Source organism: Helicoverpa zea, chromosome 15, assembly GCF_022581195.2.
Source record: "Helicoverpa zea isolate HzStark_Cry1AcR chromosome 15, ilHelZeax1.1, whole genome shotgun sequence".
Lineage (NCBI taxonomy): Eukaryota > Metazoa > Arthropoda > Insecta > Lepidoptera > Noctuidae > Helicoverpa > Helicoverpa zea.
This window is the reverse complement of record NC_061466.1, coordinates 9,992,097-10,000,000: the sequence shown is the minus strand read 5'-3', so window position 1 is coordinate 10,000,000 and position 7,904 is coordinate 9,992,097.

Here is a 7,904-nt window from a genome sequence, read left to right as displayed (position 1 = left end):
TCAATACGACTAAAACAAAAATTCTGGTAAGTAAATTATTTTAGGCTTTTTAGATAAAGTTTTGTCATGCGGATTCATTCATACCACTTGAACTGTAATAAGGACATGGTAATAAATATATTATTACAGATGCCTTGTTAATGGCACTAAAAAAGTCAAGGTTTGAGAACAACTGAAAACCGACGCCAAGTGTAACTTGTCCGCAAACAGACTTTACAGTGGTGTTATAAGAAAATAGTGAACCATTTACATGATTCGGTACTGGTTCTTTTGGGAGTCTTCTGATGCTAAAAGGATAACAAACGTGTCTGCAGAACTTTTAGACTACAACCGGGTCGGGAAAAGCTGTAGGGCATGGGTATCTGAAGATGTTACTTTTGGGAAAACACCGCGTGTCCATACTGTAGTTGGCGTTTTCTATCAAAGGTAAAAGTTGCTCTGAACAAGTATTAAAAAATGTTTTTTTTTTATTTGATAATACAAAGCAATTTGATGAATTCTAAAAAAATAAATTGATTTCAGTCACCTCCAAAACATTTGATGGAACCAAAGTACACCAAGAAAGTTCTCAAACGTAGGAGGACTAGGAGGCGAAAATGTTATATTATAGTGTGGGGCTGCTCGCCACTGTTTAGTGTAAGACCCTTCAGAGAGGTGATATTAAAAATATGCGAATTCAAGTACTATAATATTTCAGAAACAAGCATATTGTTATAAGCTAAGCATAATTTACCGGTCATTAGGACTTTCAAATTAGTAAAGTTCTGAAAAACACTGCAATAGTAGTAAAAATGACTCTTTGATCGGGCAACTTATGACGGTTTTGGTTTGGCCTATTGCAAATCCAATGAAACAAAAACTGGTAATAGGCGAAAAATGCCATGGCAATAAGTCGTACATGGACCATCGATCAATTTTACTCAGATTTTAATTAAGCATGGAAGAAAATTCCCTTAGCGACTTCTACAAAACTGACTGCTTGCTCGTTCAGGGATGTCGTACTGTTATTGAGGTAAAAGGAAATAAACCAAATATTAATACTTATTGGAATGTTTAATTATAGTGTAGAGAATGTTGTTGTAGAAAAGTAACTCCAATAATATTAATAATTTGTATTTCTTCCTCTGAGCAAATGGAGTGTCCTTAATTAGATGGCCAGGCCTCGTTATGGATCATACCACCAGAGATTCGGATAAAGCGAAAAAAAACTAGGTGCGAGGGATTATTGAATATAGTCATTATTTTTAACAATTCACAATGCCTTCTTAAACATTTTAAAATAGAAAAGAAAATTCCTATAGCAATCTGAAAAAAGAAACACAGATGAAATGCGCCCGTAAGTTCAGATTCCAACAGTGTCTTTAATTAGTTGTCCACGACTGTATACTCTCTTATATCCTCTCTTATATACTCTCTTATGTACTCCTCTTATGTACTCATCTTATGTACTCCCTTATGAACTCTCTTATGTAATCATCTTATGTACTCTCTTATGTACTCTCTTATATACTCTCTTATGTACTCCTCTTATGTACTCATCTTATGTACTCTCTTATATCCTCTCTTATGTACTCATGTACTCCTCTTATGTACTCATCTTATATACTCTCTTATATCCTCTCTTATGTACTCTCTTATGTACTCCTCTTATGTACTCCTCTTATGTACTCATCTTATATACTCTCTTATATACTCTCTTATATCCTCTCTTATATCCTCTCTTATATACTCTCTTATGTACTCTCTTATGTACTCCTCTTATGTACTCCTCTTATGTACTCCTCTTATGTACTCATCTTATATACTCTCTTATATACTCTCTTATATCCTCTCTTATATACTCTCTTATGTACTCTCTTATGTACTCTCTTATGTACTCCTCTTATGTTCTCATCTTATATACTCTCTTATATACTCTCTTATATCCTCTCTTATATACTCTCTTATATACTCTCTTATATCCTCTCTTATATACTCTCTTATATCCTCTCTTATATACTCTCTTATATACTCTCTTATGTACTCTCTTATGTACTCCTCTTATGTACTCCTCTTATGTACTCATCTTATATACTCTCTTATATCCTCTCTTATATATTCTCTTATATCCTCTCTTATATACTCTCTTATGTACTCTCTTATGTACTCCTCTTATGTACTCATCTTATATACTCTCTTATATACTCTCTTATATCCTCTCTTATATACTCTCTTATATACTCTCTTATATCCTCTCTTATATACTCTCTTATATCTTCTCTTATATACTCTCTTATATCCTCTCTTATATACTCTCTTATATCCTCTCTTATATACTCTCTTATATACTCTCTTATGTACTCTCTTATGTACTCCTCTTATACAGGGTTACTTGTAAGTAGACCGCATCCTTTCATGAGGTGATAGTATAGGTCAATACGGACGAATTTGACCAGGGCATACACTGGGCAAAAGTTAACCCGTTTCAAGATAATCGAATTTCAAGATCTTTTCTTAACAAGTCGTATAGGTACACGTATAAGTTTTTATTATTAGTCAAAAGTCTCGTTTTTGTGGATTTGGAGCCGGATGGTGACAAAAACTCCTAAAATCCTAAAACCTTCTCCCGGGTCTTACCTCCCCTCTAATTTTCAGCCAAATCGGTCAACCCGTTTTCATGTTATGCCGTGACAACTAGCCGTTTTCCCGCGGTTTTACCCGCGTCCCGTGGTAACTACTGCCCGTAGCGGGATAAAATATAGCCTATGTTACTCGTGGATAATGTAGCTTTCGAATGGTGAAAGAATTTTTAAAAACGGTCCAGTAGTTTTTGAGCCTAATCATTACAACCAAACAAACAAACAAACAAAGTTACACAAAATATCAGTAACAGTAAACAAAATATTAGTATACATTATAGTCCTTCTACAAAATAGACTTGATAGATATAGACAAACTAAAATAGCGTTAGCGTACGTATATCAGGTTTACAATAGGCTCAACTCATAACCCCATTGCCAAATCTCTTTATCCACTTCAATCTAAAAAAAAAACAATAAATCACGTTCCAATTTCCATATTCAAACGAATTTGTCCAACATCACGTACAACTAAAACGTCACACTTACAGTGCTACCAACGTGACAATAAAATGTCGCGTTCACATGACGGGAACATATTGTGCACATTTTTTATTCGGCCATCGATGCAGTGGCCATAATTTAGCCGCACGGGGTGGCTCGCCGCAATCAACCGTAACTAGGTAGAAGGGATGGTTGGAACTTTATTCGTTCATATATTCTTGGTTTTATTCTGTAAGGTTTTACCTGGTAATAAACATATGAATGAAATGAAGTTTCTTTTTAAGAAAACCGTTATGAAAAAATCTAAGTTCATTGTGCGTGATGGTTAAGAATAAAACATTTGTTCCTGGTAATTTAGAATTCTGTCTCCCAGAGAAGATTAAAGGGACAAAATAAAGGGCTATGTTTAATATCAACCAATGAATACATAGGTAGGTATACCATTCTCCAGCTCTGATTTTCCTGGACAAGGTTTTCCTCAAAGAGCATTCACCGTATATTTCCCGTACACAAACACATTTTCCAGTTCCAGTTAATATGAAGTGTAGTGAAAAAACCGTAACATACTCACTCAAGATTCGTAATACAATCGCTCGTACATTACCGAGTTTAACCCGACACGCTTTGTGAAAAACCATGCTATCATAAAGGGCATTTTCGGCCTAACGTATTCATGTATTCAGCCAAAAGGGCCCAAGGGTTCTCTAACAAAAACTTACAAATTGTTTTTGCCCGAATAACGTTTGCCCTCTGACCGAGTGTTGCCAGTTTTTTTACCCGACACTGTAAATCTAAATAGAGGGATATTAGATTTGTTTAAGGATAAACTTTTTTGTTGAATATTGTCCGAATTTTCATTGTGAGTTTGTTGTTTCATGAGTGATTTGGGTTTTGGGAACTTTTTGGAGTGTTTGTTATCTGGTTCTTATATACGGAATGGCATATCAGCATATGTCTATATTTCTGAGGATAATTCTTATACTTCTACTTTTTCTCTGATATCTTGATATGAAAGAAATGAAGTCTTATTCATGTAGGTCTGTAATTTGGTTTGGTTGATTCACATTACTACGGAATAACATCAGAAGGCAAGTAAATACTTAATGCGGAAAGCTCGGTCTATGATCAAATACCTTGAAAATTATATAAAAAAAGATTGTCTTATGATAATTATATTGCCTGATACGCAGTAGGCACTAGGATATCACAAACATAACAAGAAACTAGTTTAGATACGCACCAGTCATCTGTAAATAACAAATAAGCATGGCCAGATATTTGTTTGCATATATATAAAGTATCTTCTAAATATATTCATGATTACAATATTATCAATAACATTCATACAATCGTGACTGTCATACTTATTTAGATAGGCTGACTAAATGATCTATGATTTTTAGAAGTAGATAATAGTTTTTTTTTAGTTCGTAGATAACGGATAAGAAGAACCAGATTCATTGAAAATATTTATGCAATACCAGAAAGGAGAATCGTAGCGTTGTTCCTTCGATAAACAAATCCGAAAAAAAAAACGTTGCATTAAAAAATCACATCCGTTATCTATAGCTTATCAGCAAGGCCGTCACTAAATGGCTTTTTTATATTTATAATATTGCTAAGTCCACGCAGGCACGTACAACGGAATGGGATCACGTAGTAAACGCATAATTACAATGAACGCTCCCGTTAGATGGAAAGGACCGTGGAATGGAACGTTTTAAAAAATCTAAGTTGGATTTTTGGCGCAAATGTTGGCGCCAATTTTTTTGACTGATTGTTTTTAAGAACTAAGTTGTTGTTTTATGTATATTAGGAGCTTAATTGGTTGTTAAAAAAAAAAAACCTATACGTGAGGAGAAAGCTTAGGTGCCACCACGTTAGTTAATATTGCTCCAATCATAAAATTTTACTCTGTGATATCTATGAAAATATTGGTCTTATCAATCTTTGAATTATGTAGATACATTTGTTTATATAACAATAACAATAATACAACATACAAATAACAATAAACAATAACACCAAGCAACTTTAGGAGCTTCATTCCTGACGCAAGAGTTAATGAGGGTTTTTGAAATTTTTTCTGCCACCGGGTGGCGCCACGTATGCGTCTGGTCCAAACAGCTGTCAAATAGTATGGAATTGTAGGTGCCGAACTTATTGTTTATTGAAATTCTGTTATATTGGAAGTGTTATTGATTTTATTATGGACTACGGTCAGAATAAGGTTTCCGAACTAAAAATTGAGCTAAGAGAGAGGGTGCAAAAGTCACTGGTAGTTGAAAAATTTGTTAACACAATATGATTTAGTTTTTTTTATTTACTCAACCTCAATAGTAAAACAATAATGCAGTGCTTTAATTATAAAATAAAAAAACCACTAAAATCGTTCACTATTCATAGTAAAGATAAGCACTTTGACAGTTACCTGGACCTGACGACTCAGTGCGCCACCTGGTGGACGCCATTTTAGAAAACCCTCATTAAATACGCTGCAATCAGTCTAAATACAGAGTAAAAAACATTTAACCATAGAGTTTAAATAATCGTATAGAATTATAACTTTCCGGCCGATACAGTTAATTACATTACAACTAACAGTAGTAATAGTTTAGCATTCATTTATCGTTTGAGTAAGTAAACCTTGTTCTACATTCAATAATGTTATAGTCTGTTTTTTAATCTCGTAGACTAAATTGACACTTGCAAAATGTCAAACTTTCTAATAATTTTGCTAGCTCTGTGGTGCAGTGTTGTACTTACGATACCGGTTCGTTGAATCGTAACTTTTTATCTATAATAGACGAATTTAATATTCATTCAAAGTTTTATATTTAAAATTCACGTACGTACACATGGCTGTACGACGTGCTACAAACTGCCAGGGATATCTGACCACGCAAAGCCATGCGTAATCATCAAGGATAAGCCCATTATTTCAGGATGACTTATTGTAAAAAGTTACGATTCAACGAACCGGTATCGTAAGTACAACACTGCACCACAGAGCTAGCAAAATTATTAGAAAGTTTGACATTTTGCAAGTGTCAATTTAGTCTACGAGATTAAAAAACAGACTATAGGAAAGTATTTAATAAAAACTAAAAAATGTTCTAAAAACAAAACTGAACTTGAATCACTTGAGTGTGTGCTGGCCCAACGTTGGACTCAATGTTGGAAGCAGGGGTAATACGTCAGTTTTAATCCGTTTTCCAAATTAAAACTCGGACGTGAACCGTTTGGGTTTTATCGTTTGTCAGTTTTATTTATTTTTAGCTCGCCAAAAAGGTTTACTAGGTGCACAATGATTATTAGAATTTTTCAATTACGATAAAAAAATAGATATTCCTTGGTACTTTAGCTTGATTCTGAGTGCTCACGGCGATTATTATAATAAGATTCAATGTATCTATTGTCATAGAAAAGAATCAGTCACTTACCTTAATAAATCAGTTACTTAAATAAATAGATACTTACCTCCACACTCAGAGACACTTAATGATTACTTAAGTCACTCCTTAGTGACGGAATGTCATACAAATCCTTCACTAAGGAATGGCTTAAGTAACCATTAAATGTCTCTGAGTGGGGAGGTTAGCTACTTTTGGATGTAAATGAAACAAATAAATAAAAAATCTTAATATATTCTATTATCACGGTACTATCTACATTGCATTGAACATAGTAACAATTGGTATGGTATATTTTAACTTTGACATAAAGCTTTCGTCATACCTACGGCGAGCGAGAGCGATTTGAGAAAATTATGGCTAAGGGCTGATTTTTAAAACGTCAGATAACTTATATCTGAAGGATAAGTTTCACGGTTTTAAGCCATATTTATTCCTCAGATAAAGTTATCTCAATCTGGTGATTGAAAAATAATATAATGTCGGGACACCTTTTCACACACGGTCGGTTAGCCCCATGGTAAGTTATTAATTAACTTGTGTTATGGGTGCTAACACAACTGATAAACTACATATAGCTACATATATACATATTTTTTTTAATACATATTGTAACACCCAGACCACGGCCAATAAACATGCTCATCACACAAATGTCGACCGAACCGGGAATCGAACCCGGGACCTCAGGTCCGGCAGTCCGGCATGGTGACCATTGCGCCATCGAGGTCGATAATCGGCCCTAAAAAATCACGAAAATCGGCCCTAAGTTGAGTAGTTTTATTACCCAATTTAGGCACGCATAGGAGGATAATGTATTGTATCTTTTTGGCCCTATGTATTTCATTTGTCAAGCAAATGTCATAGATATCATAGTTTTTGAATGGCCCGTGTTGGGTGCCATATTAAGACAAAAGAAATGAAAATGGATGAATTATGTTCAGTGGGGTATCGTTGAGTAGGTTTTGGTATCCTGAATCAATCTATTGGTGGATAGGATTTCATAGAGAGGTCACCAATTTTCTGATAGACGAATGTATTTTAAATTATAGATTTTTCTTGTAGGCACCTTCAAATATATTCAAGGTTAACTTTTTTAACTAGTTCACGATTTTTTTTATTGGGTTTAACATCTCAGTACAAATTGGCTAAGTAACACTGGTACTCAGCTGCACCCGGTTAATCTGGAAGCCGACCCCAACATAGGAAAAGGCTAGACAGATGATGATGGTTTAACATCTCAAGTTGTACAAGGCTATAGTTTCTCAAATCGCTCGCTTTCATCTGTGTGACGTTTACTTTATAGAAATATATTTCTCCTTAAATCTAGTTCATTCTGCAATTAATACTATTATGTACCTTATTGTCTATAATTGCTTTTTATTTTGTACATTTGAAAATATTATTTGAAATACATAACACCATATTG